The 7623-nt window shown below is 44.0% G+C and overlaps 1 non-coding gene across 1 annotated transcript; it reads left to right on the top strand.

Moving 5' to 3' along the window:
• Positions 1-2524: 2524 nt before the first annotated feature.
• Positions 2525-2627, top strand: LOC122454643. The gene has a single exon (XR_006273463.1). It is a non-coding gene; the product is annotated as a U6 spliceosomal RNA (small nuclear RNA).
• Positions 2628-7623: the final 4996 nt, after the last annotated feature.

Here is a 7623-nt window from a genome sequence, read left to right on the forward strand (position 1 = left end):
ATTTCAGATAAGATAGAAAGTGTTGCCATGCTTTCTCTAAGTCGTTAGGCACCATATGATGTTCTTCAAATAATGGTACGCCCTTCCCTCTCTAACTCCAGCCACAGTGATTATTCAGCATTTCTGAAAGAGCACTGTGATATTATTAAGATATAGGATCCTTTCTTTTCTTATTACATCTGGATTTTATTAATATGGCATCAAGGTATTAAAACAGTCACTGTATATCACCCTCTGTGAATTTTGCGGTGGTGAAAATGGTCCTTGAATAGAAGTTTAAGACATTTTTCAAGTATTTAGACTCTCCAGCAATGAAAGTAACTACATAATGAGAAATGTATTATTTCAATTGAAAAGTCTTTTATAGGAAAGTAATAGGTTTAGAAAAATCCTTAAGGCAAATAACTCTATTCTGATAAAAATCACAGGACTCTGCAATGGCTAGAGAATGACATTTCTCGTTGAATAGCTTCAACCTGAGAAATTTTCCACAGTTTGAGGTCAGTCTCCTGTCGATTCTTATTAGCATCTGGTTAAAATAATGCAGGAAAAATTAGATTCAGGAGTACCTTGCCCTAAAACCTCATGCCCTGAAAGAATTCTATGGTGTATCATCATCTGAGAGGCCGGCACTGTGGCAGCAACCTCGTCCCCACCACTAAGAACCAGCTCGTAGCTCGAAGGGGATGGGGTGACGCAGAACACACAGACCAAATGGCCACTCCGATTATGTCTGCCATTGAAAACAAGGCCATTTCTGCAGTGTCTGAAAATGAAGGTGATGATGCAGGGAAGGAAGGAAAGATAAATGATTCTTATGGACTAGTGGATGAGCAACTTTTCACCTATCACTGAGATGGAAATTTTTTACAAGGGGTCTACCTAAAAATAACAGCACCTAGAAACACTGTAGGCCCGCTACTTCATTCAAACATCTGTGTCACCTTTTAGTCTGAGGATATATTCCATATCACAGCCTTGGGAGGAAGGGGGGCTGTCACCATTGCCTCTGCTTTATAGCCTGGAGAGGCCAAAAGTGGGAGAAAAAACAATATGCTCTAGATCACCACGTTCAGTCAACTCCAGGTTGAGGTTGAAATTCAGATCCCCCAACCCCCCGAGCCTGTCCTAACATTTCCTGGGACTTTTCAGCTTTTTGTGGTGAATTCAGAATTCTATTTTGACTTTGCAGGCATTGAAAGAAATCTGAGGGAGGGAGGATCAGGATGGGGAATACATGTAAATCCATGGCTGATTCATGTCAATGTATGGCAAAAACCACTACAATACTGTAAAGTAATTAACCTCCAACTAATAAAAACAAATTAAAAAAAAAAGAAAAAGAAAGAAATCTGAAAATCAACCATACTGTTGACTTCATTCTTCAGAGCCTGTTGATACTTAGAAACACATCTGCTACAAGATAAACACCATGTTACTTGGTCACTGAAAGAGGAAAGAGATTGGGTTTAGAAACTATATCCCATGCACAATTTTAAAACATGTGTAAACAGGAAGAACAAAGAGTATTGATCATCATCCCCTTATACAAATGGTTAAGTCCCAACTCATTGTATCACCTAGGACATCGCACCCTGAGGGGAATTCAAAATGGGGGAAAAAAAAAAAAGGAGGGAGCGTTTTGTGCTTTGGATAAATGGGCCCCTAGCTAGTAAAGATGCATATCTAAGGAGACCTCAGGTCCAGGTTCTTGCATTCTCCCACACAGAGAAAAGCACGAAAATCATTAACTGAGATGTCTGTTCTTTGTGACTAACTTGCATGCTCAGTCCCTTTAGTCTTCTCCGACTCTTTGTGACCGTATGGACTGTAGCTCACCCAGCTCCTCTCTCCGTGGGATTTCCAGGCAAGAATACTGGAGTGGGTTGCCATTTTTCTCCTCTAGGGGGATCTTCCTGACCCAGGGTTCAAACCCAGGTCTCCTGCGTCTCCTGCATTGCAGGCAGATTCTTTACCACTGAGCCACCAGGGAAGCCCTTGTGACTAGCAGTAATATTTTTATGCTTCACTAAATGTATTTCCCAGCGCTCCCCCCCCCCAAATACATATGTATGTAGGTATATACCGGCTCTTCCCACTTCTCTGGAGCAGTTTCTCAGAGCTATCTGAGAGGCTATCTCCTGGGCCATTGTCCTTAGTCAGGTCCCCAAACAAAACTGAAACTGCCCTTCGGTTGTGCATTTGGTTTCAGTAGACATGTGCAATAAGTCATTACATTCAAGAGAACACCTAAAACTCCACGGAGCTGGAGTTTCCACATAACATGGAAAACCCAACAGGCTATGTTGCTTACACAACTCTTTTGTTCAGGAGCCCTAAAATGCCAAGAACTTCCACTTGCAGATATCACAGTGTCATTGGCTATGAAAACTTGTCTGTGACACCCGTTTCCTTAAACGCAGGTAGAGTCAGCTTAGCTCTGAAAGATGAGAATGTTCAGTGACTACTCTTTCCCCTCAGGAACTGCGGCTGAGAAGAGGGCAGCTGTGGGGAGACAGAGTTTTTGCTTCAGCTGCACAGACACTAACACTGGAATGATGCAGAGATGATTAGCATGGCCCCTGTGCAAGGACGACACGCAAGTTTGTGAAGCCCTCCATCTCTGGTGGGGGCAGGGTGGGAGTTGCTTTCCAGATGGCACTAGGGGTAAAGAACACAGCTGCCAGTGCAGGAGATACAAGAGATGCTGCTTGGATCCCTGGGTCAGGAAGACCCCTGGAGGAGGCCATGGCAACCCACTCTAGTATTCTTGCCTGGGAAATCCCATGGCCAGAGGAGCCAGTCAGGCTAAAGGTCCTTGTGGTCACAAAGAGTCAGACACCAGCTAAAGCGACTGGGCACCGGGGAGGCAGAACCCTGCCTGGCTGTGCCCTAAATCCAGGACCCTGCCCAGCTGATCCCATCCCCCGGGGGAGACTTCCCAGGACAGACCCATCCCCCCGTGTCCTCTGCCTTAACGCCCCTCTGAATTACCTAGATAACAGTATCTGATGCAAATCGGCTGAGTCCTTTCACAGATGCCAAAACTCCCACCAAATGGAAAAAGTTAACTACTTAATGACCATGAGCACATAGCCCCCAGACCTACTGGAGCCCAAGGACTGATAATGTTAACTCCTGTGACATGGTCCTATTACCTCATCATCAAACAATCAAAGAATTGTGCACGAGCTGATCACAGACCCAGTGACCTAGTCCCTCACGTGGCCTTTAAAAATGTTTTCCTGAAACCCATCCCAGAGTTCAAGTTTTTGAGCATTCATGCTGCCTGGACTCCTTGTCTGGAGCCTTATAATAAATACCGCCCTCTCCTTCATCACAAGCCTGTGTCAGCAGATTGGTTTGACTGCTACCGGAGGGCAAGCAGACCCAGGTTTGGCTCAGTAGCACATCCGAATTCAACCCACCCTTCATACAGTAAAGCATTGGTGTTAATTTAAAGTATACTGGCTGCCTTCTGAGCATGGGATCCATGCATGAATGAACACAGAGCTAAAATAGCATCAGTGTAGTTGTATCAGTCGCTCAGCCGTGTCCGACTCTTTGTGACCTCATGGACTACAGCCCACCAGGCTCCTCTGTTCATGGAATTCTCCAGGCAAGAATAGTGGAGTGGATTATCATTTCCTTCTCCAGGGGATCTACCCACCCAGGGATCAAACCCAAATCTCTTGCGCCTCCTGCACTGGAAGTCGAATTCTTTACAACTAGTGCCACTGGGAAAGCCCAAAATAGCATCATCTGTCAGCATTTACCTCTCTGCTCTGCCCATCAGCAAAAAGAAAAGCCCCTTTGCACCGTTAAATGAGTTCAAAGGGAAAACACACAGAAGAAGAAATGACTTGCTCAACAAAGATCCCTCCACTGGGCACCTTTTTTTCTTTCTTGCATAGTTAATTTCTGTGACTCGTAAAGGATACTTAATTACTGTTCCTTTTGATGTTTCAGAAACCAAAAGGTCCTGTACACATTTCTCCGTGTACTGTAGTTAAAAACTACAATATAAGGAGAAGTGAGGTGGATTTTCTTCTTTCAAGGAGTTTATCATCTAGAAGAGTCACCAGCCGTGTGCATGTCTGATTACACCCCAAGCTAGAAGCATAGAATCAAGGGCCGCAGGACAAGCCCCGACGGTGCTAAGGGAGATTAGAGTGAAGGAGATTATTCCAGAGAGCAGAAGAGAGTGAGAGATGGGAAGGGCAGGGAGTCAGGAACAGAGCAGGGGAAAGCAGAAGAAAGTCTGGGAAGTTCGAGTGGGCTCTGACTTGGGAAAGCTTCACACACCAGACTAACCAAAGGCAGTGACTATTCCCTCCATGTGAATGAGAATTATGTTTCCCATGACGGTGAGCTTTTTCAGCCAGACGGGGAAGGGGAGTGAGAAGGGGGCCCGCCTTAGGTTAGATGACTCCAAGGACATCAGGTGCTTGTTTGTACTGAATTGAATTAAACTGGGCGGGTTGCAGGCAGGAAAGTGTGGAGTGGGGTGGGAAGTGACTGCCTGGGGGCAAGCCCCTAAAGTCTGGGCCAGGGGGCGGCAGTGGGACCGGAAATGCCCAACCAAGATCTCTCAGAATAAATACACTCCCGTGTTACTTTGTGAAAACACGGAAAAGACAACATGAACATCCTGGCCCACCAAACGGGGGCTTTTCTTTAGAAAAGGAGCTGGAGACGGAGTGCTGACTGTCTGAGGAAGGCTAGAGACTCACCCTCCGGGCTTCTTTCCCTTCATTCATGATCACACCGGAGGCGGAGTCCAAACAACTTGGGATTCACGGTTCAGCTTGCTCTGGGACCTCCACCGTGATGCCTAGCTCCTGCGTGTCACTGAGCTTACTGAGGCCTGAGTACTGAGGGGAGATTGCATTCACCCAGACAGGCAAGGTGGAGGGGAGCAGAATTTTGACACCCTTAAATATGTCTTTTTGGCATATTAATTATCTTAAGCTGGTTAAGGTGGTGCTACTGGTAAAGAATTCAACTGCCAATGCAGGATGCGGGTTTGATCCCTGGGTGGGGAAGATCTCCTGGAGGAGGTTATGGCAACCTACTCCAGTATTTGTGCCTGGAAAAATCCCATGGAGAGAGGAGGCTGGAGGGCAGGCTACCATCCATGGGGTCGCAAAGATGGGACAGGGCTGATCAACTGAGCACATGTTCTTTTTCTTTTTTTTTTAATTTATTTATTTATTTTTATATTGTAGTGGTTTTTGTCATACATTGACATGAATCAGCCATGAAAAGATGCTCAACATCACTCATTATCAGAGAAATGCAAATCAAAACCACATTTTCTAAGAAACAGCAAACAAGGGGAAAAACTGAAAATCAAGTAGAAGTCACCCTTTTGTAAGAACTATTTACATTTATAAGGGAATTCTCCACTTGTAAAGGTGTCTCCCTCCCTGGACCAGGAGAAGAGGATGAACATGTCTCTACAGAAGTAAATCTGCACAGCACCCTTACCCTTGCTTACTGCACTTCTCCTGGTCACCTCTTGTAACAGGCTGTACGCACCCTCAACATCCTCTTTTGTCTTTAGCTGAGAATGGCATTTAAGGTGAGGGGTTTAGCCATTTAGGTGACTTACTCACTTTTCCTAGGTTTCTCCCATGAATACCTGTTATTAAACATTTGTTTGATTTTCTCCTGTTAATCTGTCTCCTGTTAATTTGGTTCTTAAAGCAGTCAGAAGAAGCTAGAAGGGTGGAGGAAAATTTTTTCCTCCCAACAAGAACACGGGCCCTTTAATGTCACTGGGAATCTACAACCCACAGGATAAACTCAAGTTAACCTTCTCAAAGTAAAATGATAGGAATAATAGTAAGTAATAAGCTTACTAATAAGTATCATTTTATTGAACACTGTGTCCCAGACACTTAGCAATACACTTCATATGCCTTCATCTGTTTTAATATTCATAACCAGCCTTTGTGGTAGGACTGCCAATTTTGTCTAAATTCAAAGATGTTCACCTTTTTACAACATGTTAACACATCCAGGATTGGGTGTTTTACAATCTATGTATATATATATATGTATATATATATATTTAATGTGGGAGCAATATTTCGGGGGATATATTTGGTTTTTCCCTCTGAAAAGTTACTATTAAATTATGTCATTTAATAATGATGTCTTAGCATATATACATTGCCATGTATAAAACCGATAGCTGGTTAGAAGTTGCTATATAACACAGGGAGCCCAAAATGGCACTCTGTGATGAACTAGAAGGATGGGAGATGGGGGAAGCGGAGGAAGGCTGAGGAGGGAGGGGATATCTATAAAATTATGGCTTATTTGCATTGCTGTATGGCAGAAACCAACACAACATTGCATAGTAATTTCCCTCCAACTAAGAAGTAAATTTAAAAAAGCTTGCTTTCTAAAAAAAATAATGATGATGATGTTGATGTCTCAGGATGGAGGGAAAAGCGAAGACACTGTCTTTGTTTTTAAATGAGAGGCACACGAAGTAACAATTTCCCATCACGAGTAGACAAGAAGCAGGTAAGCAAACCTGCCCAGCTGTCTTAAAGGCTCTACTCTGAGTGACACTCTTCTATGGCTTGAGAAATAGTTCATTGCCTTATGAGGAGATTGCACGCAAGGATGCTCAGCCAGCGCACTAACCCAACCAAGCCATCAGCCATCTTAGTCGGTACCCATTTATTTATTTGACAAGCAGTGACTCAGCAGCTGTCTGCCCCACATTTTGTCGGCCAGCATGCTTCTGATGGTAAGAAAAGCAGCCTCTTTGCCCGTGGAACACAGAAGAGCAATGAGAGAGACAGCCTTCAAACAGCAAAGACATAGGCAAACATTGGATGGCAAACTACAAATCATCACAAGCAAAACCACACCATGTTATGATAACATTAATCAGAGGGTCCAGACATAGTCTGGGGTCTGAGGGACAGCCTTTCCTGAAGATTTTTTTTTTTTTTTTGAGCTCATCTGAAATATTCTACTAAGACTGGCAAAGGAGTGCCCTGGGGAGAGATCTGCTGGGTCTGGAACAAGGCAGGAGGAAGCAGACTATCCCATACTGTGGAAACTGCATGTGCAAAGGCCCTGAGGTCAGAGGGAGAGTGTTGAGTTTGAGATCTAGGAAGAAGGTGAAAGAGGTTTTGAAGAGGGGAGTTTGCCCACAGTGAAACCAGACAGGCTTGAGGGTTATGGTGAGACTGTGTCTATTTATCCAAAGAGCAGTAGGAGTCAGCTATTTTTTTTTTTTTTAACTTTAAAATATCTGAAATCGTATGATGACAGTGAAATGTGCAAATAATTTGTTTTATGTCAATGTAGGTTTAAGAGCAACACAGTATCACAAGGTGAGAGGCTCTTTCATAATAGGTGTAGCTTATCTCTACAGATATCCTAGAAGTAAATACATGATCTGTAACAAACATATGTTTGTTGTTTTGTTGTTTGGTCTGATCCTGTGACCCCATGAACTGCAGACCACCAGGCTCCTGTTTCCACAGGATTTCCCATGGAAACAATACTGGAGTGGGTTGCCAATTTTCTTATCCAGGGGAACTTCCCAACCCAGGGATGGGACCCATGTCTCCTCCATCAGCAGGCAGATTCTTT

Source organism: Cervus canadensis, chromosome 16 (assembly GCF_019320065.1).
Source record: "Cervus canadensis isolate Bull #8, Minnesota chromosome 16, ASM1932006v1, whole genome shotgun sequence".
NCBI classification, from domain to species: domain Eukaryota; kingdom Metazoa; phylum Chordata; class Mammalia; order Artiodactyla; family Cervidae; genus Cervus; species Cervus canadensis.